At 43.2% G+C, this 25,030-nt stretch overlaps 1 protein-coding gene across 1 annotated transcript in view; it reads left to right on the forward strand.

Annotated features, from left to right (window-relative positions):
- The first annotated feature begins 19,783 nt into the window (after nucleotides 1-19,783).
- Nucleotides 19,784-25,030, forward strand: part of LOC132834642 (protein mono-ADP-ribosyltransferase PARP6-like) — a 174,554-nt gene continuing 169,307 nt past the window's right edge. Inside the window, exon 1 of the mRNA XM_060853543.1 lies at nucleotides 19,784-19,920. The gene's annotated coding sequence lies outside the window, so the exon portion shown is untranslated. The remainder of the gene's footprint in view (nucleotides 19,921-25,030) is intronic.

Here is a 25,030-nt window from a genome sequence, read left to right on the forward strand (position 1 = left end):
GATTGCTGTGGAGTAGTTACAATTCAAGCCTCCCTCTACCTGAAATGGCAAAGACTTTGCCCTTCAGTCTACCACAATGTTACAAGGTTGTCCAGGGATCGCTGTTCACCATCAAAGTGAAACTGTCTTAAGGCAAGGACAAGAGACAGGATGCAGAGCATCAATGGCCTCCTGTAATCTTGGCTCCTCAGTTGCCACCTTGAAAAGATGGCTTAGTGGTGTGACGATGCTGCTCCTTTACAAAGTTACATTGCCCTTGGTGTTATTGTCAGAGGGGTTGTAAAGGCACAGGTTCTGATATGTCTGTGTTTATTCATTTGAAGAAGCTTTCAAGTTTTTTTTAAAAAAAACATGTTTACAATGAAATGGGAGTGGCCAGTTCTCCAAGCTCAGCTTTTCTCTGGTTTGTTTTGGTTCGAGCAAACTATTTTCTTTGCAGCTGCTGGCCAAGCTTTAGCTGGGAGCCCAGAGAAGCTGCTGGGGACCCAAAGAAGCAGTTCCATGCTGATAGTCTCTCTCTCTCTCTCTCTCTGAAATGTGGGGGTGGGGGGGGGGTGGGGAGGGGGCGGGGGGAAGGTTCTGCCTGGCCCATAACAGTGGTTTGCACTGCCACCTCACAGTACCACGGACTTGGGTTTGTTTCCAGTCTCAGGTGATTGCCTGTATGGATTTCCTCTGGGTGCTGTTGTTTACTTCCTTAGTCAGGTTGGGTGGGATTAGCCATGGGAAATTGCCCACAGAGTGCAGGCTAGGTGGACCAGCCGTGGGAAATGCAGGATAACAGAGATAGGGTGGGTCAAAATGGAATGCTCTTTGGAGGGTTGGTGTGGATTCGATGGGCTGAATAGTCTGCTTCCACGCTGCTGGCATTCTATGACATAATCTGAAGAAAGTGGCAGTTGGCTTTTGTTCTCCCTTTGGGTTTCAAAGCACTTCAGAGTAAATTTGCATTGACATTACACCTTATTATTCATGAAGGTTAAGGCATGCAGGAAAAGGTTCACTCCTTTTCTGAAGGAAATGGGCTGCTGGATAAAAGAAAATAGTTGCATTTATAAATCACCTTTGACAATCTCAGTTTGCTTTACAGCTAATGGAGTACTCTTGAAGTGCAGCCAATCCAGGTAACGTAACAGCTGAGGTGAAAATGTGTTGCTGGTTAAAGCGCAGCAGATCAGGCAGCATCCAAGGAACAGGAAATTTGACATTTCGGGCAAAAGCCCTTCATCAGGAAAGTAATGTAACAGCTGACAAGAGCACAGCAAGCTTCCACTAACAGCAAGGAGATAATGACATGAAATCTATTGTGATAATGTTGATTTAGTGATGATAGGGAGTGGAGATCATTTTTTCAAGCAGTGCCTTTTATGTCCACTTGAGAGAGCAGAGGTTGCCTCAGCTTTATACTTGTTCTAAAGAGGGTAGCCTGGCAACACAACACCCCCATTTCCCTTCAGGCTGGAATAGAATAGAAGAAAGTGAGGACTGCAGATGCTAGAGGTCAGAGTCGAGAGAGTGTGGTGCTGGAATAGCATAGCAGGTCAGGCAGCATCCGAGGAGCAGGAGAATCAACGTTTCAGGCATAAACCCTTCACCACCCTTCCTGATCAAGGACCTATGCCTGAAACATCGATTCTCCTGCTCCTCGGATGCTGCCTGACCGGCTGTGCTTTTCCAGCACCACACTCTCAACTGGAATAGAATAGAACACCTCCTGGCTTGAAGGTGATCCAAGACTGCCACCTCGACAATAGGACAAGGGACTTTATGTGGCTCAAGGACATGTTGTTATGGACTAGGCCAGACCACTCAAAGCATTCTTAAACAGGCAGCTCCAAACCATAACTTTGCAATTTGTTTTGATAAGTGTAAAGTGAAAATTACCTTGAGCAAGGTAGTTAGGTTGACTACTAGATTTTAAATCAGACAAACATTTATTCACAAAATTACACAATGAAACAGAAAGAACAGAATAAAGAACCCCTACAGAACTCAGTCTATCCAAACTAGACTTAATTATGCTGTTTCAAATATACACAACAGTCCCAAAAAGCAAACTCCCTTTAAAATGAGTATAGATGGAACATATGCTTATAGGTTGAAATTGAAGAACAGGAGGACAGAGAGCAAGAGAGTTTCCACACAGCTCCCTGTTGAACTCCTTACCAATTCAGACTGAACTAAACTGCTCAGTTAGAGAGCTGACCACTCCCCTTCCATTATACAGGTCACTTCTAAAACAGGACCACTTTAGCCTGAAGTCTCATCTGTTTACATATAAACAAAAGGCCTCTCATAATCCTTTTTCATCTCTTTACCAAACCAAACGGATCGAAGCCCGGCCTGGTTTATTACCTTTCTGAAAAAGACCAAGGACAGCAAAGGAACAGCTTTTAGTAAAAGAAGGACGAGCTTTGTGAGACAGTGACCTGAATTCCCACAACTGCACCCTGAAGCATACTTTTCCTTCCGCATTACTACCTGTTTCTGAATGGTCAGTAACAAATCCCATGCCCTAACAATCTCATTTCAGCATGAGCACATGACAAAGATTTCCCTTGATATTACCAAGGTGGATGGCTAAGTCAAGTTCCTCCACTTGATGGTCAAGGCCACCTGGCTGCCACTCTAGCCAAGCAGATCTGATTGGCCTCGAAACTGATGGTGCTGACGATGTGTGAAGAGATTAGCATCTCTGGCAACTTTTACTGGGATAAACTCAAAACGTTGCTTTTTTGAGCATGACAGTGAGTACAAACCTATCTTGCGGTCCACGTCACCTCAGAGCACTGAAAGGGTGAGTTTAACCCTTTATCCAAATGCCAAATCGGGTTCGATTCCATCCTCGAGTAACTGTCTGTGTGAAGTTTGCACATTCTTCCTGTGTCTGTGTAGGCTTCCTCCGGGTGCTCTGGTTTCCATCCACAGTCCAAAGATGTGCAGGTTAGGTGGATTGGCCATGCTTAATTGCCTGTACTGTCCAGGGATGTGTAGGCTAGGTGGGTTAGCCATGGGAAATGCAAGATTACGGGGATAGGATAGGGTGTGGGTCTGGATGGGATGCTCTTCAGATGGTCAGTGTGAAATCGATGTGCTTAATGGTCTGTATCCACACTATAGGGATTCTACAATTCTGTCCCTTCTTTAGATCAAAGTTCATTGTTTAAATGTTTGCATGTGGGACGTACATATCAAGGGTGGCATGCAATTCAAAGTTTTGTGACAAAAATCAAAGTTTCATACTATTTTTTACAGATTACCACCTTCCCATCAAACAAATTTCTACAGATAATAATTTCCAGTCAAAAGGTTACACATTGACTATCCAACAGTATTCCCACAGTTTATATTCTAGGTTAGCACAATAGATTACTTTCTCCAACTATATCATAGACGTTACCATTTTAGGTATATCTTCTAACTGCGGGCATGTATCTGTAATTACCAGAAATCCTATTCTGTCCATTTTTCCCCTTTCAGTACCAAGCCAGATCTTCTGAAGCAAGGTAAGTGATATAATGCAGAATGCAATTAACTTTATCTGGTCAACCAGGCTACCTTTTGGTTTGTACACTTTTAGATAAGATTAGATTAGATTTCTTACAGTGTGGAAACAGGCCCTTCGGCCCAACAAGTACACACTGACGCTCCGAAGAGCAACCCACCCAGACCCATTCCCCTACATCTAACACTACAAGCAGTTTAGCATTGCCAATTCACCTAACCTGCACATTTTTAGACTGTAGCAGGAAACCCATGCAGACAGGGGGAGAAAATGCAAACTCCAAACAGACAGTTGCCTGAGGCGGGAATTGAAACTGGCGCTGGGAGGCAGCAGTGCTAACCACTGTGCCATCATGCTGCCCCTGTTTACCTGTTGCTTTAGTTAGACTCTCTCTGGAGTGGGTTTCTTTTCAAGAAGGGATTATGCCCGAAACATCGACTCTCCTGCTACTCGGATGCTGCCTGAAACTGCTGTGCTTTCCCAGCACCACACTTTTCAGCTTTAGTTAGACCCTCATCATGCGACTCTTATTCCTATCATACTACTGCAGCTATTTGTGTTGCCTCCTTCACCATCTTATTTTTGATCCTTTTGTAATCATCTCTCTGCCTTAATTAATCAGATTATATTCAGCTGTTGACACTTTACTCACTCTGTCTGACACTTTTAGATCACCTGCAGAGATGTTATCCAGCCTGTCCACACTCCACTGACACCTTTGTGCTTATCTTTTGAATCTCTTAATTTCCTGGAATTATCTTGCCTTTACCTCTCTGCCTATAAATTCTTTGTGTGTGCAGTTCCCTCCACTTCACCTGATGAAGGAGCAGCGTTCCAAAAGCCAGCGCTTGTATATAAAGCTGTTGGACTATAACCTGGCATCGCGTGACTTTTGACTTTGTCCACCCCAGTTCAACACCAGCACCTCCACATCACCTTTTTGCAGAACAGGGTTCTGTTCTGGAGTCCGTTTGGAAGGCGAATTGTGCGTACGTTGGAACACAACGTAGGGCAATTGAAAGCAGCCACTTTTAAATAGGTGGGCGGCACGTTGGCACAGTGGTTAGCACTGCTACCTGACAGCGCCAGAGACCGGGGTTCAATTCCCACCTCAAGCGATTGACTGTGTGGAGTTTGCACGTTCTCCCCGTGTCTGCGTGGGTTTGCTCCGGTATCCTCCTACAGTCCAAAGATGTGCGGTGAATTAGCTATGCTAAATTGCCCGTAGTGTTAGGGTAGGAGTATGGGTGGCTTGTGCTTCGGTGGGTCGGTGTGGACTTGTTGGGCCTGTTTCCACACTGTAAGTAATCTAATCTAAAATGTTAATACCTCGATTCTTTAAAAGCATAATCATGTCCGAGATCCCAGTTGTAAGTATGAGCCTTCGTAAATCCTATATTCTCCATGAATCTACAGTCACTGAGAACTTTCAAAGCTAGCCAATCTTTTTATTTATGAGCACATGTAGATTATGTTTTCATAAAATGGAAACAGTACTCTAATTCGGAAAGGAAACATTGTAATGTGTTATTTTGGTGTTGTAAACACAGAGATAAATGCATGATATTGTGATGACAATACAATATTGGTGGCGCTGTTTCAGTGAGTCATGGTATGATTCAGTAACCCACCTTCTTTCTGATTTATTGTTCATGGGACTGGAGTGTTAACATTGTAATTAAGAATGGGCAGTAATTGCCGGCCTCGTCAGCAACACTCACATCGCATGAACAAGTAAATAGAAAGAAAATTATGGTTACGACTTCACAAATCGCAGTGTCACTCAGTAAGAGAGCTTACCTTTGTCATGTGAGCACCCATTTCTCCCCAGGGAATGTTCAATTTTTTTTTCTTGAATGGACTATACATAGAAAGTGATTTGCCTTTGTCCAATTATGGGAAAAAATAAATTATACGGCGTCAGTCTGCACAGTGTGACTTTCTGGTATTTGAATTGAGACAAAAGATCTAAACAGCAACAAAATAAAACACAGAGGAAATTGGTAGTTGCTGACACACAAAAAAAGTTCAGTTTCTCTCCTCAATTATTCACAGCCTTTACTCACAATGTCTCAACTTTTTAAATCAATTCACAGGATGAGGGTGTCACTGGCCTGGCCAGCAGTTATTGCCCAGAGGGCAGTTAAGAGTCAGCCATGTTGCTAGAGTCACATGTAGGCCAGACCAGGTAAGGATGGCAGCTTTCTTCCCTAAAATGACTCCATGGTTTTCTTCCTGACAATCAACAATGGAATTATGGTCATCACTAGACACTTAATTCCAGATTTTTAAATGGAATTCAAATTCCATCACCTGCCTTGGTGGGATTCGAACCTGAGTCCCCAGAACATTAGCTGGTTCGCTAGATGAATAGTCCAGTGATAATACCACTTGGGCTCCTGTATGACTAGTGCATTCATTTCCAGATACTACTGGTTTCTTACCTTTTTCTTTCATCCCTCCAGAAAGAAAATTAAATGCAACAAGCAAACTGCACTGGAATTGTCATGAGGCCATTGTTAAGGTTGTGAGGGATGGGGGCATATGGGTATCAAGAAAGTGATTTCTTTTCACGTGCTGGGCTGCTCTTGTCCATTTGATATTTCAATGAGAATGTGCAATAGGTTGTCTGCTTGTAGCTGTGCAATTTAGCATGAATAGAACCTTAGAAACAGCCTTTTATTTTATTTTCCTTCCCCTCTAATTATCTCCTTTTGTCTCCGTTCCTGAGAAATGCTGGCCAGGCACCAGCACTTTACCTAATTGGCCAGCATTCAGGCCTGGACAGTGAGAGCAGTTTAACTGTTGGCAACAGCACAGTCAAGTCCTCACCTGACTTCCACACACATGCACCTTCCAGCAGGAATCGCTAGTAAACAATTAGGAGTGTGAACTCCAGCTGATATTCTCTTTCTCTCACTCAGAGACACAGAGACCTGTTAGCAGCATCTGCAGTGAAACTCTGCCAGAGATAAGTGAGCTTGAGAAAAGGCTGGATCTGCGGTTTGACTGGCCTGCATCGCCTAATTCTAATCAAATCACGGATCAACTTTGTATTTATTTCCTTGAGATTGAGATCTATTTCATAAGCATTTTTTACTTTGGCGACGGAACTTGGGTGCATCAGATGTGACAACAATGCGCCCTTCCTTCACTATTGTGGGGATCAAGGTGTGTGTGACTTCTGTAGAGAACGGTTTTCAATGTGCAGATGGAAACTTGAGAAAGTGAGGACTGCAGATGCTGGAGATCAGAGTCGAGAGCGTGGTGCTGGAAAAGCGCAGCAGGTCAGGCAGCATCCGAGGAGCAGGAGAGTCAATATTTCGGGCATTAGCCCTTCATTAGGAATGAGGGACTCTGAGACCCCGGTGAGTCCCACAGTCTGTTCCCATGCCCAAGCTGCATTGCATTTGCAAAGTGATCGAATTTGAACAATTTGTTTCCCTTTCAAAAACGATAATCGAATCTGCCTCCAGCACACTCTTATGATATTTTCCCATGTCTGCCAGTTTGTGGTGCTTGTCACATTTACTGGTGGCTCAGTGGTTAGCACTGCTGCCTCTCAGTGCCAGGCACCTGGGTTTGATTACAATCTGGGCACAGTATGAGGGTACCTCACTGAGGGTCCTACCAATCCCACTTTGTTCTGGTTTTAGCTTGGCCCATCCAATAATTACTAATAGAGAATGCTGCACTGTCAAGTGGAGGCAATAGCTAGTGGTATTATCTCTCCACTATTAACCCAGAAGCAGGTAATGTTCAGGGTACCTTTATTCCTGAGGAAGTGGTGGATGTGGGGACAATTACAACATTTGAAAGACATTTGGATAATTATGTGAAGAGAAAGGCTTTTGAAGGATATGGGCAGTGGGACTAGTTTGGTTTGGGATTATGATAGACTAGTTGGACTGATGGGTCTGTTTCCATGCTCCATGATTCAATGGCAGATGTTGGAATTTGAACCCAATAAAAATCTGGAATTAGACGCCAAATGACAACCATGATTGTTGATTGTTGGAAAACCCCATCTGGTTCACTAATGTTCTTTAGGGAAGGAAAATGTCACCTGGTTTACCTGGTCCAGCCTACATGTGATTCCAGACCCACAACAATATGGTTGACTCTTAGCTGCCCTCTGGGCAATTAGGGATGGGCAATAAATGCTGGCCTAGCAAGAGATACCCATGAGCGAATAAATTATTCTCAGATAACAAGATTTATTATAGATGAGCAACATGTACACTATATTTGGTTAGGTGTAATTACTTAGACTTTAGGGAGCTAATACAGATGCATATACTCCCTCTGACAACGGAGTAGAACTCTTTGTCTCTATCCATGGACTATGTGTATCATCAGTAGAATGGGTGGAGCCAAATAACATGAACATTAACCCCCCTCAGAACCACTCTCAAGTGGCATACTCTAGATTCCAACCTTAAGCTGAGGAGAAACATTTTCTCTTGTCACCTTTTAATCTTTTGCCAATCACCTTACACTGGTGTCTCTCCAGCAATGCAAACCGTTTTCTCATATCTATACCATCCAACACCCATGTCAAAGTTAGCTGTTCCTTCTCTCGGGAGAACAACTCCTCAAATCAATCCACATTAACTAAAGTGTGTCATCCCTGGAACAAACCTCTTAAATCTATCATTAACGTCTTCAAGCCCTTCCTGAAGTTCTATGTTCTAAGTGGGATGCTGAGAATTGAGCACATACTTCAACTGAAGCCAAAACAGTGTTGCTTTGTATTCCATGTCTCGGTTTGTGAAGCTCACAGTCTTGTGTGCCTTACTAACCATTTCCACAACCTGTCCCACCAGTGCAATTTGTACTGACATAGTTCATGAATCATTTATCGAACATTTCTCCTAATTTCAATTTAACTTCTGGCCAAGAAACCTGCAAGCTAGAGTTTGCCACGATATTGTCTCACAATCCACAAACTGACTTACCCTTAAACGTCATTTTCCGAGAGTTGTTTCTGCAGCATAGATGGGATTTGCACACGGGCAATCGCCAACATAACAGACTCCAAGGGAACTATCTGGGAAACTGAAGATTCTGTTCAATGTTTCACTCCACCTGGAATTCTCCAAAAGAATCCCATTTCAGTCAGAGAAACTTCAGGGTGCGTATTCAGCTGACCCCTTGCAAAGTATCTCATCCACCCCCAACTATAATTCTCAAGATCCTCCAAACCCCGACCTGACACACCCCACCCCCTCATTTCCATGTCGGGCTGGTCATACTCCGCCATTGGTTTCAACTCCTCCTTTATGCCTGGGCCCTGACACTCCACCCCTCTCCTCTACCTGAACACTCTTCCTCCACTGCCTGGGCAGGAATGTTCTTATTTCCCTACCTTTCCCCCAGATCTGGAGCTGAATTGCTCCGTCCTTCCACCCTGATCACATCTGGACTCAGCATCACCCTCATTCTGAACCCTACAGCGCTTCTCCAGTTAATGAACTATAAGATTACCACTTACAGAATCCCTACAGTGTGGAAACAGGCCCTTTGGCCTAACGAGTGTACACCACCCACACCCATTCCCCTACACTTAACCCCTGACTAACACACCCAACCCATACATCCCTGACCATTGGATTAGATTACTTACAGTGTGGAAACAGGCCCTTCGGCCCAACAAGTCCACACCGACCCACCGAAGCGCAACCCACCCATACCCCTACATTTACCCCTTACCTAACACTACGGGCAATTTAGCATGGCCAATTCACCTGACCTGCACATCTTTGGACTGTGGGAGGAAACTGGAGCACCCGGAGGAAACCCACGCAGACACGGGGAGAACATGCAAACTCCACACAGTCAGTCGCCTGAGTCGGGAATTGAACCCAGGTCTCAGGCGCTGTGAGGCAGCAGTGCTAACCACTGTGCCACCGTGTCGCCCAATGAATGGAGAGCATTTGAAGCACCTGGAACTGCAGAGTCTCTACAGTGTGGAAGAAGGCTATTCAATGCATCAAGGCCACACTGACCTTCCAAGGACACTCCCAAACAAACCACGTCCCTGTAACACGTCATTTTTCTTGGCTAACCCACCTAACCTGCACATCCCTGGACATCAGGCAATTTAGCATGGCAAATCCGCCTAACCTGCACATCTTTGGACTGTGGGAGGAAACCGGAGCACCCGGAGGAAACCCACGCAGACACGGGGAGACTGTGCAATCTCTACACAGACAGTCACCTAAGGCTGGAATCAAACCCGGTTCCCTGGTGCTGTGAGGCAGCAGTGCTAACCACTGAGCCACTATGCCGCGCTGTGCCACCTCGTAAATTATTAAAATTTTTAAATTCTTTCTGACAGGAAAGGTGTTCTGTCAATCATTGGACGCAGGCTGCAGAGCTATGTTACCTTATCCCTAAACCTTGTTGCTTCTTCTGAGGATGGCTCCCATTCTACTTCACAGAGATACATATTCATTTACCCAGAACTTATGTACCAGCTTTTGGAAATTAAAGGTCATTGGGAGAAAGACTCATGCGGCAGCGCAGTGGTTCAGTGGTTAGCACTGCTGCCTCACAGGACCTGGGTTCGATTCCAGTCTCGGGTAACTGTCTGTGTGGAGTTTGCACACTCTCCCCATGTCTGTGTGTGTTACCTCTGGGTGTTCTGGTTTCCTCCCACAATCCAAAGGTGTGCAGGTTAAGGTGGATTGGCCATGCTAAATTGTCTATGGTGTTCAGAGATGTGTAGGTTAGGTGTATTAGTCAGGGTAGATATAAGATAATAGTGTAGGGGGATGGTCTGGGTAAGTTATTCTTCAGAAGATCGGTGTGGACTTGTTGGGCCAATGAGCCTATTTCTACAAGGTAGGAATTCTATTCTATAAAGTACATGAGGCAGCCCATTAATGTTCATGGAAGATCCTTGAGGGCATGTTCATTTAGACCCAGACTGTTCAGACAAAAGCATTGAGAGTGAAGATGGTCAAAAAGTTGGAGTTGAGGAATGCAGCTATCTCAGAGAATGGTAGGATGGGTTAAGATTACAGATTAAGGAGTGGTCGCAACCTTGAAGGGATGGGAAAACAAGGATGGGACGGGTTGTTATTGAGCTGACAACTGGTGTGGGCCAGCAAGCACAGGGTTGATGGATGTGTCGCATTTAGTAATATTTAGGGCAGTAGCAGATGGGCCAGGAACCAGGAGGAAGTAATTAATATGGTTGACAGCAGAACCAGAGGTGACATGAGGCAGCATTGTTTCAGATCAGTCAATCTTGCTCCAGAACATATCGCTTGAAAGAGTGATAGATGCACATCCAGTTGCAACATTCAAAGGGGAAATTGCCAAGTATTTGGAGGAACATAAATCACAGGTAATGAGGAGTGGCATTAATTATGATACTCTCCAAAGAGCAGGTCTTGGAACGATGGGGTGAATCGCGTCCTTCTGCGTTTTAATATTTTAATGTAGGACAACTTACATAATACAGAGAGAAAAAAAAATCACAAACCATTCATCAATTTGGCAGCCTGTGATCAAAATATAAGCAAAACTAGGGAAGAGAAAGGATCTGATCGTGATAGGGAAGTTGGAAGAAGAGATTTGTCTCAGTGGTTAGCACTGCTGCCTCACAGCACCAGGGTCCCAGGTTCGATTCCAGCCTCAGGCTACTGTCTGTGTGGAGTTTGCACGTTCTCCCCGTGTCTGCATGGGCTTCTTCCAGGCTCTCTGGTTTCCTCCCACAGTCCAAAGATGTGCAGGCCAGGTGAATTGGCCATGCTAAATTGCCCGTGGTGTTAGGTGCATTAGTCAGAGGAAATGGGACTTGGTGGGTTATTCTTCGGACTAAGGGCCTGTTTCCACGCTGTAGGGAATCTAATCTAATTAAACCTGATGTGAGGGAAGTCCAAGGCTTCCTATTAAGGCATGCAGGAGTACACCTGGTACACAAATAATCCCACAATATAACATTAGCATAGAGCCTCCGAGAACACGTTAATTGACATATTTACAGTAGCTTATTCACCACTCTTAGCTTTAACAAATCATGCCTGGCTGAGCAGTCAACAGTGAAAGTAAAATCACATAATTGTACACTGAACGATTGACCAATACAGTAACTGGACCAGAACCTGAGGAGTTTTGTGAAAAGGCTTGTTCCCCCCAACCCCACCCCACAAAACCCCCACCCTTTTCACAAGCAGCTGGAATAAGGTGCCAGGCCTTTTCTGATCTCTAGGTACAGCCTCCTGTCAGCTGGTACAGCCCCCCGGCGTTCAGCAAGCTCGATTAATAATATATTTACCCACCAGTCAGGAAGGTCACCAGTTGAAAGGAGCCATTGTAGCTTTCCTTGGCCAATGGTCTTCCAGGAGCTAAAGTGTGACCATTCCTGTTTGCTTCACGAGAACTCCAACTTGCTTTAATTCATGTTCCTCCTCTCTCTACTGCAGTCCACAATTCCCATGTGAATCTCAGAAAGAAAGTCAAATTTACAGTCTGGCCAGAGCGCCAACACATGCTTAAAGAGATGTACTTCATGATGTGGACTCCTGGCCTTAACGTGCTTTTCCTTTGGCTTATTTCTGCTTTTCTAACCTTCACTTGCTGGCTTTAACCGTCAGAGGTGCCTCAGTGGGTAGTGTTCTCACCACTGGAATAGAAGGTTGTGTGTTCACTTCCCACTTCAGGAAGTTTCGTGAACAAATTCAGGAAGGTGTTTGGAGCTCAATTTGCCAAATTTAGATCCAGAGAGTGAGACTGAGCTTTGAAGAAGTTGTAAAGTGAATGGCAGTGGATTAGCTATTAACTACACATGCTAGCAATGTTGCCTTCAATGATTTCAGACCTCTGCCAACATATGGATGGGGAGCTCAGTTGGCCAAACTCACCTCCAATCTCTACCAGCATCACGCCCATGACAGAAAAACGTGAAACCAATGTAGGAGAATGTAGTTGATGGATGCCGTACTCTGTGTACTCACAGACAAGTAGAAGAAAGAGCAGAACTGCTCATTACAGAGTCTAGCCCAGCATTTGGACAAATGGAAAAGGTCATATGAAAAATGTTGTAAAAACAGTGAAATAGAAATGAAAGGATTAACTACGAGGGCAGGCTTTGACATTCTCATCTTGTCTTTGAGTGAACGACACATTTATTCACATCGAGGTGAAATGTTAAAAGTTTCTGTTGTATTTGCATACTAAATTCTGGTTGGAGGAAGTATTTAGCTAAAATATATATTGAATTCTGTCTCTAAAAACGACCAAGGCATTTCTGCATGCACACAAAAGAGATTGTGATAATTTTAAAGAGACTGAAATAGACATCTCAAAGGTTGCACTTCACTGGTCTAATAGAATCGAGTCTGCTTGCATTGGGTGATATCATAAATCGTGAACTCCAAGATTAAAGTCTCCGCTATTTCATTATTCTCAGTACATGCTTCAACTAATGTGGGTGTTTTGCTCAGTGTTGGGGCCTATTTGTTGTGCTAGCAGCTCTTGTCATCAACAGTGCTGTTTCCACGGCCTGTCATTGACTTGTGATGTTGACACAGCAGGTTTAGTGCCTGCCATGTTATTATGGGTCACACTTGCAGTAGTAATCTTCAACTGATTCCTCAGGAAAATTCACTCTCAGGAAAATTAGTGGGTACCCATGGGACAATCTCATTGGTCAGATAGCCATGAGACGTTTCCACACCTTCCCGAGATTTTGAAGCGATCTCACTGGCCAGCCAGTGAAGGGCTAAAAACAGAAAATAGAGGGCTGTGTTAGAACATAGAACATAGAACATAGAACACAGAAAAATACAACGCAGTACAGGCCCTTTGGCCCTTGATGTTGCACCGATCCAAGCCCACCTAACCTACACTAGCCACTATCCTCCATATGTCTATCCAATGCCCATTTAAATGCCCATAAAGAGGGAGAGTCCACCACTGCTACTGGCAGGGCATTCCATGAACTCACGACTCGCTGAGTAAAGAATCTACTCCTAATATCTGTCCTATACCTACCACCCCTTAATTTAAAGCTATGCCCCCTTGTAATAGCTGACTCCATACGTGGAAAAAGGTTCTCATGGCCAACCCTATCTAAACCCCTAATCATCTTGTATATCTCTATCAAGTCACCCCTAAACCTTCTTTTCTCCAATGAAAACAGCTCCAAGTGCCTCAGCCTTTCCTCATACGATCTTCCTACCATACTAGGCAACAATCAATGCTTATTATAATTACCCAGTTCTTCCTTGAGATTTCTCCTGTGTCTGTCTGATGTTTTATAATAAAAAAAATCTATGAAGGTCAATATTTTTATGAAGAACTTCCACCTCATGGAAAGGGTTTCGGTTCAATCTGTAACCAACAGCCTGCTGTGAAAATTCTATATGTATTTTGACAGCTATGACAATCCACAACTGTATAAAACAGCCAGAATTCTAAATAAACCAGGCCAAACCATTGAGTGAAGAAGGCAGTTTATCATATCTCTCAAAATTAATGGAACCTTTCAAAAGAAATCAAGGATTTGCATCTGAATCCACATTTTCATCAAAAAGGAGTCAGCTCTTCCTAGGGTGATGCCTATCTACATATTAAATTTAGTTGGAATTTGACTATTTCTTATTTAGATAGGAGGTTAAAGTGTAATCTGATCAAAGTCTTCGAGGTAATAACAGGAAAAGACAGTGTAGATAAAGATTAACTATATCCACTGGAGATTCTAAAACTAGAGGACATAAACTGAAAATTAGGGCCAGACTATTCAGGGGAGTTATTAAGAAGCACATCTGCAGGCAAAAGGTGACAGAAATTTGGAACTCTCTTCCACAAAGTTTATAGTGGATTGGCTGGATGGTTCGTTTACAATGCAGAGTGACAACAACGGCACGGGTTCAATTCCAACAATGGCTGAGGTTACCATGGAGGAACTATCTTCTCAACCTCTCCCCTCGAGTGACCCTCAGGTTTATCCCCACAACTCATCTCTTTTTAATATGAGAGCAGCCCGATCATCCTGTAAGATTTTGGTGACTACATTCATTTTTACTTATATAGTTCATAATCAAACAGAGAAGCAGGACAACAAGCGATGGTGAAAGACTTATCTCTGCACACCTTCAATGGTAGAGGCAATAATGATTATACATCCACTTGAGATGTGCCATTGCCCAGCAATAACCATGACAGCATCAAGCAACCACTGGGTTTCATGAACAACACTCTCATGTAAAACCAGTACCATAGGAACAGGAGTAGGCCAGTCAGTCCTTGAAACCTTTCCACTGTTCAATGAGATCATGGCTGATCTATGGCCTAACTCTATCCACCTGCCAGTGGCCTATATCCCTTAATACCTTCACTAGACAAAAAGAAAACTACATCAGATTTAAAACAACAACTGGTCTTGCACCAGCTGCCGTTTGTAGAAGAGAGTTCCAAATTTCTTTCACCCTTTGTCTGCAGATGTGCTTCTTAATAAGTCCCCTGAATAGTCTGGCCCTAATTTTCAGTTTATGTCCTCTAGTTTTAGAATCTCCACTGGATATAGTTAATCTTCATCCACACTGTCTTTTCCTGTTGTTACCTTGAAGACTTTGATCAGATTACCCTTTAACCTCCTAAATTATAGAGAAAAGTTCCAGATAAAGACTATTCAAAAGTGAGCTTTGAGAAGATTCATAGCTCAGGTTAAGGTTTTGTATGTAGATTTGCTCATTGAGCTGTAAGGTTCATTTTCATACGTTTCATCACTATACTAGGTAACATCTTCAGTGAGCCTCCGAATGAAGCACTGGTTATGTAGCCCACTTTCTACTTATATGCTTGAGTTTCTTGGGTTGGTGATGTCATTTCCTGCGGTGACATCATTTCCTCTGTTACCTTGTATGGTGACGAAAACGTCGGGAAACACACCTTCCAGCTCAGCGAGCAAACCTACATCCAGAACTATTAAAAAGGACAGGGATTCAGAAAGTTAATTGCACAATCATTTCTTAATAATCATTGACTGTCGGGTTCAGTCTGTGGAAACAAACCATTTAAGTGAAAATAAGTAGTCACCAAGTTCTTAGAGAATCCTCTTCCATTAAAGAGAGAAGAGTTATGGGGTTTAAACTGAGAGCCGCCTCTCCTCAGTTCAGGGGAGAGATTGGAGAAGGTGATGCTTTCCTGGTCACCTCAACATTCCACTTGCCATTTCTCTAATAACTGAGTGCTGATTGTATAACACTGTCAAGGCATCTTTGGTATGCTAGGTCAAGTCATATTTTATTCTGTATTTCGAATGTACTCAGGTGGAATATATGCTGAAGAGCCATTCTGTTATTTCCTTCATTACAAAGTATTTACTCAGGAACAAGCCATTCCACCCAACAACTCTATGCTGGTCATAGAGTCCTACAGAACTGAGGCAGGCCCTTTGGCCCAAACTGGTCCATGCTAACCCCATTTCCCTGCACTTGGCCTATATCCTTCTAATCCTTTCCTATCCATTATTTGTCCGAATGCCTTTTAAATGTTGTTAGTGTACACGCCTCAATCATTTCTGCTGGCAGCTCATTCCACATGCGTACCACCTTTTGTGTAAAAAAAGTTCTTTGTGTTTATGCTTCACATAAACTTACCCCCATCCTTTCTCATCCAACTGGTCAATCCAATATTGGTCAATTCCTTCCTTTCTTACATACGTATTCAGCTTACCTTCAGTACATCTATACTACACATCTCAATGACACCTTATGTTTGCAAGCTCTCCATTCTTTGATAATAAAAAAAATCCAGAATTTCCTATTGTATTTATTCATGACTATTATAGATTGAAGGACTCTATTTCTGTCATAGAGTTATCGAGTCGTACAGCACAGAATCAGACCCTTCATCCATGCTGACCAGATATCCTAAATTAATCTAGCCCCATTTGCCATATCTTGGCCCATATCCCTTTAAACCCTTCCCATTTATGTACCCATCCAGATACCTTTTAAATGCTGTCATTATAACAGCTTCCACCACTTTGTCTGGCAGCACATTTCATACACGCACCACCCTTTGCCCCTCAGGTCCCTTTTAAATCTTCCCTCTCTCACCTTAAAGCTTTGTACTCTAGTTTCAGACTCCCTCACCCAGGGAAAAAGACCTTGTCTATTCACCTTATCCAGACCCCTCATGATTTGTAAACATCTTTAAGATCATTCCTCAGCCTCCAACACTCTGGGGAAATTAGCCGCAGCTAATTTAGCTTTTCCCTATAGCTCAAGCCCAGCAACATCTTTGCGGATCTTTTCTGAATCCTTTCAAGTTTAACAACATCTTTCCTGTAGCAGGGAGACCAGAATTGAGCGCAGTATTCCAAAAGCGGCCTAACCAATACCCTGTACAGCCACAAAATGACCTCCCAACTCATAGACGCAATGACTAATTATGTCCCAACTTCAACACATTTATTTTGTTCTGATAAATTTAATTTAATTATTAATTAATAATTAACAAATTTTAATTAAATAAACTTAAGTTTGAATTCCTAATGTAAAATTTTGGCAAAACAAATCTCCAAGAAAACATAACATTTGACTTGATAAAAACCAAAAAAAACTGCAGATACTGTAAATCAGAAGCAGGGTTCTGAGGATGGGTCACTGGACCTGAAACATTAACTTTGATTTCTCTTCACAGATGCTGTCAGACCTGCTGAGTTTCCCCAGAAACTTCCTGTTTTCATTTGTTTCAGATTTCCAGCATCTGGATTTCTTGTTTTTTTTATTCACTTGCAGGACCTGGATGTCACTGGCTGGGCCAGCATTTATTGCTCATCCCTAGTTGCCCCTTGAGAAGGTGGAAATGAGGGAGCCTTCTTGAACCATTGTGTTTCCTCTGCACAATACCCCTAGGGTGGGTAATCCAGGATTTTGATCCAGCAACTGTGAAGGAATGGCAAAATGTTTCCAAGTCAGGATGGTAAGTGGCTGAGAGGGTAACTTCCAGTTGGTGGTATTCCCATGTATCTGCTATCCTTGTCCTTATAGATGGAAGAGGTTATGGGTTTTGAAGGCGCTGTCTAAGAATCTTTGGTGAATTTCTGCAGTGCACACCACTGCTTCTGAGTTCCATTGGTGGAGGAGCTGGATGCTTTTGGATACAGTGCCAATCAAGTGGAATGCTTTGTCCTTGATGGTGTTGAGCATCTTGAGTCTTGTTGAAGCTGCATCCATCCAGGCAAACTGGGAATATTCCATCACAGTCCTGACTTGTGCCTTGTAAATGGTGGACAGACTTTGGGGAATTGGGAGGTGAGTTACTTACTGTAGAATTCCTAGCCTCTAACCTGCTCTTATAGCCATTGTATTTATATGGTGAGTCCAGTGTGTTTCCAAATCAATAGTAGCCCAAGGATAGTGGGGATTCAGCGATTACAATGCCATTAAAGGTGAAGGGGTGGTGTTTAGATTATTTTTTATTGGAGATGACTTTCCCAACATTATTTTATAGAGTGCTTAGCAATTGTTTAGTCATGGAAACCTTGTATAAATTGTTAAATTGCTGGTAAATTTTAACTCCAGGTCAGGGATGTTGTCCCAATGTTTAGTAACTTTGAAGGAAAAATATAATTTTAAAGAAAACTTTGCTCCTGCAGTGAAACTGGTGATATATACTATTGGCAGGCAGACATTGGGAAACATTGTTGAAGGTTAGAGTCTGTGGTGCAAAACATCAATACCTTTGTTGAAGGAGACAAGACGAAAACAATTGTTGTTCAGATGATACCAATCTTGTTTTCTTTTCAAGTCAGTCTATTGTAGGACCTAATGCATTCTGAGAAAGTTTAGGACCTCTGCAACTCTCAGTTCCCAGAAAATGAGCGTGTACATGTTGGAATCTTAAATGAACATGATGAGAATGGAGAGCATTAAAGATGATGCATTTACAGTTGAGAGGAAAGAAGACAGTAAGACTTGCAATCTTTCACATTGCAATATTTCACAAACATAAGAACATCTCAAAGTATTTTCCAGCTAATTAGGTACTATCGACAAGCAAGCCTACCAGTCAACTTGCTCATAGCAAGCAGCAATGATAACCAGATAATGATATTTCCATATTGTTCCCAATACTACTGGGAGAACTGTCCCAGTTATATGAGTGGCTGGTTTAATGGCTCAATCAACAGTGCAGCACTCCCTCAGTACTGCACGAAAGTGTCAGCCCAGTTGTTACTTCACAGGTTTTTCGGGCACCAGAGTGGCTCAGTAGTTGGCGCTGCTGACTCACAGTGCCAGGGACCCGGGTTCAATTTCAGCCTCGGGTGACTATCTGTGTGAGGTTGGCACATGCCCCTTGTGTTTGCATAGGTTTTCCCAAGGTGTTCTGGTTTCCTCCAACAATCCAAAGATGTGCAAGTTAGGTGAATTGGCTATGCTAACTTGCCTATGGTGTTCAGGGATGTTGCAAGTTAGGTTCATCAATCAAAGGTAATTGTAGAGTAATAGAGGAATGGGTCTGGGTGGATTACTCTTCGGAGGATCAGTGTGGACTTGCTGGGCTGAAGGGCCTGTTTCCACACTACAGGGATTCTATCATTCTACGTCTTGTAGAGTGGGCCTTGAACTCTTAGTCCTCTAACTCAGGGGTGACTGTGGACTGAGCCAGACAGAAAAGTCTATGGAAGCAACATTGATAATTTTAAATGTGAGAGATAAAAACAGAGGGTTGAAACTTGGCCTTAAAAATAAAGGTGGTTACAGATAAGAATTCCTTTTGTAATGACAATATTTTGCAGCAGGTATTAAACCAAGGAGGACAGCATAAATTTTCTGGAGAAGTGATAATCCTCAAAAGTACATTAGTCAGAGTTTTAATAACACAGGTGTTTTATTATTTCAGTGATTTAAACTATTAATTCAAACTACACAAGCAGCCATTTCGATTGGAGGGTCACTTTATGAGGAGTTGAAAGATTACATTCCACACAGTTTCTCTTATCCTGTTGTTAAGCACTGCCCATGAGACATTTATACCATGAATAATTTTCAAACAAGATATAATTTAGATGTTATAACAGAGCTGTTACAAGAATAAGATGGCATTCCCTGCAAACTAAGTTGGGTGCAAAACAGAATGGAGCTTAAATGATTTAGCACAAGAGCAATCTGGAAAAAATGTTATCTCCTGACTGTTGCCTTGCCATTCTCTATATAAGGTTGGGGTTTGATAGGTCATTCAGCTGGGAGTCATGTGACCCACTCAGCACAGAGCATGCCTGTAGCTAACAGTACTGCTCAGAGTACAGCTAAATACAAAAGCTGGCAGAACACGGAGCTTCAGATTCATCCCTGCCTGCTTTCTCGGTTTTTCTCTGCTTTTCCTGCATCTCTCCTGTCACAGCGACACAGTCGGGATCTTGGAAAGGGGAACCGACATCCCTGGCCACTGTAAGTAGCTATTGTTACTTCTCAATGTCAGTAGGGGCTCCTTTGATCAAACAAAAAAAAATGACAACAGCTAGACACTGTTGTTGAATAGCAGCATTAAACCCATCTACCAGACTGATCGGAGTAAAAAGCTTCCCCACCCATTTCTTCCCTTTGATAGAATTCAAATGTCTGTCAATACTGACTGTCTATTCATTAAAAATAATTGATTTTCTCTAAGGTGTTGAGTTGAGGGGTATTGTTCCTAGTGTCTCAATTCATCCAAGCCTATCCTTGTTAGTCAATCAGTTTGTTCTCAGCTCAGAAGGGCTGACATACCGTACAGATCTGCCGCCTCTCAATACTTGCATTCCTTTATCTTTCTCCGACTGGGTAGCTACTGGGGCCTGTGGTCTCCTGTCAGCTCGGAGGGAGAAAGATATCGGGGGAAGTAAGTGTGATGGGAGAACCTGGCCTTGCACTTAGTTTTGAATTATTACTAAAATGGCACAGATGCAAAGTCGTAATTTCTTCAATTCCATCATGCAATAGGGGAGGGCAAAAGAGGGGCATGTTGTGTTTTTCCTGCTGGTTCTTGCTATGCCTCAATTTTGTTAGCTGTGCTGATCCATTGTTGTCACAAGACTTGCGGTTTCCTCTGCAATTACTTTCATTTGATTTTGGATGTTGGGTTTGCAGGCCCAGTTTTTAATCCTCAGTGACAGCTGTGTTTTCCTTCATTGTGTGGACTTTAAAAGCATTTTCGATGGACTTTGTTATTAATCCTAAATTTTCAAAAGAAATCTGAAGCAAGAGAATGACGGAAATTTGCCCAGGCCATATCGATTCCATGTCTGTGGTAAAATAGCGTAATTTTGTCTGATTGTTGTGTTTTTTTTGTGCAGTCAGGATGGTTCTCCCATCAATACCCACACTCCAGGGTCATCATTATTTCTCACAGAATCATCTGACATGTACTTGTTTTCAGTGCAAATTCTGAACATTTACTTCATGCTAATCTGTTTAAACTCGGTGTGCCTGAGTGTTCGGTAATGTTGCGTGTCCATAATGTCCCGGTGATGGATAAATCCCAAGTTGTAAGTTTGAATTGAGGTGTATTAAACACAAGAAGAATGAGAATAGTTAACTCCAGGTGTAGCTTGATGAGGGAAGTTGGCGCAGCGTTGAATTAAAGTATTGATCAAAAGGCATGCACGCAAGAGCCATTTGCTCGGTAGAGGATATATATAGCCCACTGACCTACGATTCTCTGCAGGTATGCAATAGTAGGTCAGCTGAGGACAGAGAACTAATGCCTGAGAGGCAACATTGTGAATGAAGTTTGTCACTGATTCCATGTAAATCTCCAATCGTTTTGAACTGGCAAGGAAGCGCGTCACTGGCACTAGCTTTTCCTGTCGCATGGCACTTTCAAACAGAAGCAGTTCCTCTCTGATGAGGAGGTTCTGACGGAAGTTCTCTGCACTTTTAATTATCCATATCAGCACCAAGTCTGACCTTGTCTTATGTACTCACCTGTTGAATTGTTTCCTTGTCTGTCGTGCTAACTAACTAACAAGTTTATAATGAGTCCAGTTGGCCTTTTTGTTTAATTATCGATGTGCTTTCTGCTCTTGCTTAATTGAGGGATCAAAAGGTAAGGGGAGAAAGTGGGAACAGGGGACTGAGTTGAGTGATCATACTGAATGGTGGAGCAGGCTCGAAGGGCTGAATGGCCTACTCCACCCATTTTCTATGATTCCATGCTTTGTGGCAGGGAGGGAGTTGGGCAGACATTGATAGATTCCTAGAGATTCTGGGACGGCATGGGGGCTCAGTGGTTAGCACTGCTGCCTCACGGGGTCCCAGGTTTGATTCCTTCCTCGGGTGACTGTCCGTGTGGAGCTTGCACATCCTCTGCCTGGGTTTCCTCCGGGTGCTCCGGTTTCCCCTCACAGTGCAAAGATGTGCAGATCAGGTGAATTAGCCGTGCTAAATTGCCCATAGTGTTAGGTGTATTAGTCGGGGAATGGGTCTGGTGGGATTACTCTTCAGAGGGTCAGTGTGGATTTGTTGGGCCAAAGGGCCTCTTTCCATACTGTAGTGAATCTAATCAGATTAAATATCTTGAGAGATAGCGTGGGAAGGTGGTATTAAAATAGATGATCAGCCAAGATCTGGTTCAATGTAGGAGCAGGCTCGATGGGCTGAGTGGCCTCCTTCTACTCCCATATACCAATGGTTAGAGCTGTGTAAAACATGGGGGAGGGCAATTCACTGACCTTTCCCTGAGAATTCAGCCACCCATTTCAACATTTTTGCCAAGAATCACAAGCAGAGGAGTTGCAAATTGCTGAATGAGGTGCTAAATTTGACGTTACATTTATCCAGAGTTATCCACGATCTGGGCAGTAGGGGATGACATAGCTATTTACACGTTGAGACTTGTTGGTCTCCCTCCCATTCATCAATATATACCCCTCAACTGCTACTGGCAATAGGCCACTGTGTCGCCAGTTAGTTGGGCAAGTTTGTGGTATTCTACAATGGATTTCATTGGTGGAATGGAAGACAAGATCAGCCAGGGCAAGTGTGACTCCAAGTCTAGGGGAATCTCAATGTCCAGTTCTTCCAATGAACTCTGCACTTTGGATTCACGATTTACTTTCAAATGTAAACACTGGTGTGTTTTTTTAAAAATTTAGATTAGATTACCTACAGTGTGGAAACAGGCCCTTCGGCCCAACAAGTCCACACCGACCCGCCGAAGCGCAACCCACCCTTACCTCTTCACCTAACACTACGGGCAATTTAGCATGGCCAATTCACCTGACCTGCACATCTTTGTGACTGTGGGAGGAAACCGGAGCACCCGGAGGAAACCCACGCAGACACGGGGAGAATGTGCAAACTCCACACAGTCAGTTGCCTGAGGCTTCCTGATTAAGTTTTCATAAACTCGGGTTGGTTTGGCAATCAGACAACTGCCGATCCACTTCCTGCACAGCAGCAGAATGACAGAGTTGTTGAATTTCTTTCATCCTGTTGGGGCAGTGCTTTGCCATCAGCGAGAACTGCCAATGCGATGAGTATCTTGATAAAACCGAAGGAACAGTACTGATGGTAAAGGATCAAGAATGAGAAGACAGATTTAGAATGATTTGCAAATGTGTCTAGAGAAAACAACCTTTTCACATGACAAGATGTTTGGGTGTGGAATGCCTTGCCTTGAGGTGACTCTTGCCATTAATTGACCACTGAGTCAATTGAGTGACTGTGTCTGACCCATCACAGGTTTCTGACCCCTATTTCAGCCTAATGCCAGTGTTCAGAAGCTTTGCAAAGTTTACCCAAAGATATTCATATTGTAAAATTAATAAAACTGCTTCATAACAGGAGTTCTTGTGACATTGTTCAAAAGACCGTAAACCTGGGCCTGTGGCTTCAGGTTCGAATCCCGTGTCAGGTTTTGGTGGCCATTGTGCATCCAAATCAGTTGACTGTCAACTTGCATTTTGTTGAAAAATGTGGTGCGGGAAAAACACAGCAGGCCAGTCAGCATCCGAGGAGGAGAATTGACGTTTCAGGCATAAGACCTTCTTCATTTCCTGAAGGGCTTATGCCCTAAAAGGTCGATTCTCCTGCTCCTCGGATGCTGCCTGGCCTCCTGTGTTTTTCCAGCACCACATTTTTCAACTCTGGTATCCAGCATCTGCAGTCCTCACTTTCTCCAACCTGTATTTTGTTCCAATTTACCAAATGACAAGCGGTAAGAGCAGCACAGTTTCCTAGGCAAACCATGGCATCATTTTGCCCATATGTGTGGACTTCATCCCATGCAAGTCCCATAGTCCAACTCTTGGAAACGTGGGCAGGGGAAAATACAGACTGATGTTACAAAATGGTTCAAAGTTTAGTTTACATAAAGTACAATACAGGTCTGTTTCTTTTAATGCAGCACACGTGGCATTTTGAGGTGCTTATAATTGCAGATTATAGTTAAAATATCCATTTCACGTCAAAGATACAGCCTGCTCTCGGGGATGAGTCCGAGTGGGATGCTAATCAGAGGGGCAGTGTGAACTCGATGGCCTGAATGGCCTGCTTCCATACTGTAGAGATTCTATTATTCTTAAGAGATTTTTTGGGATGGCACAGTGACTCAGTTAACACTACTGCCTCACAGCACCAGGGACCTGTGTTTGATTCCAGCCTCGGGTGACTGTATGGAGTTTGCACATTCTCTCAATGGTAAAAACAGGGTAAAAACAATGACTGCAGATGTTGGAAACCAGCCCGAAACATCGATTTTACTGCTCCTCGGATGCTGCCTGAACTGCTGTGCTTTTCCAGCACCACTCTAATCTAGCCCCACATTCTCCCAATGTCTGCGTGGGTTTCCTCCGGGTGCTCTGATATCCTCCCACAGTCCAAAGATGTGCAGGTTAGCTGGATTGGCCATGGGAAATGCAGGGTTACAGGGATAGAATATGGTGCTGAGTATGGTTGGGACACCCTTCAGAGGATCGGTGTGGACTTAATGGGCCAAAAGGCCATCTTCTACACGATAGAGATCCTGTGATTTCTGACCGGTTAGTCTTAGTATGTGTTCCAGTAACTCAGTAAGTAGATACAAGGTCTGAAATAATAGGTAAATTTTATCTTTGAAACTAGGAATGGTGAGATTTAAGACAGGACAATATGGTACATTTGGAACTTCCTTTTCTACTCACTCTCCAGACACAATGTGTACAATATGTCATTTGCACAGCCTTCATCTTTCTACCTTATTTGATGCATTCTTGCTAACATTTTTATTCGTGGGTACTTGTTTGCAAATATCTTTTAAACCCAGAAACTCCTTGTACTGTAAATAATTCATTGATTTGCAGATTGCACATGTTAGGAGGCGGCAGTGGTAATGTCACTGGATGAGTAATGCAGAACCCGAGACTAATGTTCTGGGGATATCAGTTTGAATCTCACCACGGCAGATGGTGAAATGTAAATCCCATAAATACCTATCATTGAGTTAGCGTAATGGTGACCAGGTAAACATTATCAATGTCAAAAACCATCTAATTCACTAATGACCTCCATGGAATGAAATCTGCCATCCTACTTGGTCTGG

Source organism: Hemiscyllium ocellatum, chromosome 42 (assembly GCF_020745735.1).
Source record: "Hemiscyllium ocellatum isolate sHemOce1 chromosome 42, sHemOce1.pat.X.cur, whole genome shotgun sequence".
In the NCBI taxonomy this organism is placed as follows: Eukaryota; Metazoa; Chordata; class Chondrichthyes; order Orectolobiformes; family Hemiscylliidae; genus Hemiscyllium; species Hemiscyllium ocellatum.